The sequence below is a fragment of the Musa acuminata genome, unplaced genomic scaffold (assembly GCF_036884655.1).
Source record: "Musa acuminata AAA Group cultivar baxijiao unplaced genomic scaffold, Cavendish_Baxijiao_AAA HiC_scaffold_539, whole genome shotgun sequence".
NCBI lineage: Eukaryota > Viridiplantae > Streptophyta > Magnoliopsida > Zingiberales > Musaceae > Musa > Musa acuminata.
The window spans coordinates 7,501-9,990 of NW_027020783.1; positions in this window are offsets into that span (position 1 = coordinate 7,501).

Consider the following 2,490-nt stretch of genomic DNA (forward strand, 5'->3'; position numbering starts at 1 on the left):
AGAACAGGCCAAAAACTGGCCAAAACAGCCCAAAAACGGGCCAAAACTGGCCATTTTTGGCTGCGCGAGCGAGCGGCGAGCGGCGAACAGCGAGCGAAGCGAGAGGCAGCACCGTCCCTGCTATACGAAAGCCCCATCCAGCCCTGTGCCACCCGGGGGGTTCCAGGGTGCTGAGATGGCTGACGTTTTGCTCCGCTCTCGACGGTCACCGCGCAATGCAAGAACAGGCCAAAAACTGGCCAAAACGGCCCAAAAACGGGCCAAAACTGGCCATTTTTGGCTGCGCGAGCGGCGAGCGGCGGACAGCGAGCGAAGCGAGAGGCAGCACCGTCCCTGCTATACGAAAGCCCCATCCAGCCCTGTGCCACCCGGGGGGTTCCAGGGTGCTGAGATGGCTGACGTTTTGCTCCGCTCTCGACGGTCACCGCGCAATGCAAGAACAGGCCAAAAACTGGCCAAAACGGCCCAAAAACGGGCCAAAACTGGCCATTTTTGGCTGCGCGAGCGAGCGGCGAGCGGCGGACAGCGAGCGAAGCGAGAGGCAGCACCGTCCCTGCTATACGAAAGCCCCATCCAGCCCTGTGCCACCCGGGGGGTTCCAGGGTGCTGAGATGGCTGACGTTTTGCTCCGCTCTCGACGGTCACCGCGCAATGCAAGAACAGGCCAAAAACTGGCCAAAACGGCCCAAAAACGGGCCAAAACTGGCCATTTTTGGCTGCACGAGCGAGCGGCGAGCGGCGGACAGCGAGCGAAGCGAGAGGCAGCACCGTCCCTGCTATACGAAAGCCCCATCCAGCCCTGTGCCACCCGGGGGGTTCCAGGGTGCTGAGATGGCTGACGTTTTGCTCCGCTCTCGACGGTCACCGCGCAATGCAAGAACAGGCCAAAAACTGGCCAAAACGGCCCAAAAACGGGCCAAAACTGGCCATTTTTGGCTGCACGAGCGAGCGGCGAGCGGCGGACAGCGAGCGAAGCGAGAGGCAGCACCGTCCCTGCTATACGAAAGCCCCATCCAGCCCTGTGCCACCCGGGGGGTTCCAGGGTGCTGAGATGGCTGACGTTTTGCTCCGCTCTCGACGGTCACCGCGCAATGCAAGAACAGGCCAAAAACTGGCCAAAACGGCCCAAAAACGGGCCAAAACTGGCCATTTTTGGCTGCACGAGCGAGCGGCGAGCGGCGGACAGCGAGCGAAGCGAGAGGCAGCACCGTCCCTGCTATACGAAAGCCCCATCCAGCCCTGTGCCACCCGGGGGGTTCCAGGGTGCTGAGATGGCTGACGTTTTGCTCCGCTCTCGACGGTCACCGCGCAATGCAAGAACAGGCCAAAAACTGGCCAAAACGGCCCAAAAACGGGCCAAAACTGGCCATTTTTGGCTGCGCGAGCGAGCGGCGAGCGGCGGACAGCGAGCGAAGCGAGAGGCAGCACCGTCCCTGCTATACGAAAGCCCCATCCAGCCCTGTGCCACCCGGGGGGTTCCAGGGTGCTGAGATGGCTGACGTTTTGCTCCGCTCTCGACGGTCACCGCGCAATGCAAGAACAGGCCAAAAACTGGCCAAAACGGCCCAAAAACGGGCCAAAACTGGCCATTTTTGGCTGCACGAGCGAGCGGCGAGCGGCGGACAGCGAGCGAAGCGAGAGGCAGCACCGTCCCTGCTATACGAAAGCCCCATCCAGCCCTGTGCCACCCGGGGGGTTCCAGGGTGCTGAGATGGCTGACGTTTTGCTCCGCTCTCGACGGTCACCGCGCAATGCAAGAACAGGCCAAAAACTGGCCAAAACGGCCCAAAAACGGGCCAAAACTGGCCATTTTTGGCTGCACGAGCGAGCGGCGAGCGGCGGACAGCGAGCGAAGCGAGAGGCAGCACCGTCCCTGCTATACGAAAGCCCCATCCAGCCCTGTGCCACCCGGGGGGGTTCCAGGGTGCTGAGATGGCTGACGTTTTGCTCCGCTCTCGACGGTCACCGCGCAATGCAAGAACAGGCCAAAAACTGGCCAAAACGGCCCAAAAACGGGCCAAAACTGGCCATTTTTGGCTGCACGAGCGAGCGGCGAGCGGCGGACAGCGAGCGAAGCGAGAGGCAGCACCGTCCCTGCTATACGAAAGCCCCATCCAGCCCTGTGCCACCCGGGGGGTTCCAGGGTGCTGAGATGGCTGACGTTTTGCTCCGCTCTCGACGGTCACCGCGCAATGCAAGAACAGGCCAAAAACTGGCCAAAACGGCCCAAAAACGGGCCAAAACTGGCCATTTTTGGCTGCGCGAGCGAGCGGCGAGCGGCGGACAGCGAGCGAAGCGAGAGGCAGCACCGTCCCTGCTATACGAAAGCCCCATCCAGCCCTGTGCCACCCGGGGGGTTCCAGGGTGCTGAGATGGCTGACGTTTTGCTCCGCTCTCGACGGTCACCGCGCAATGCAAGAACAGGCCAAAAACTGGCCAAAACGGCCCAAAAACGGGCCAAAACTGGCCATTTTTGGCTGCACGAGCGAG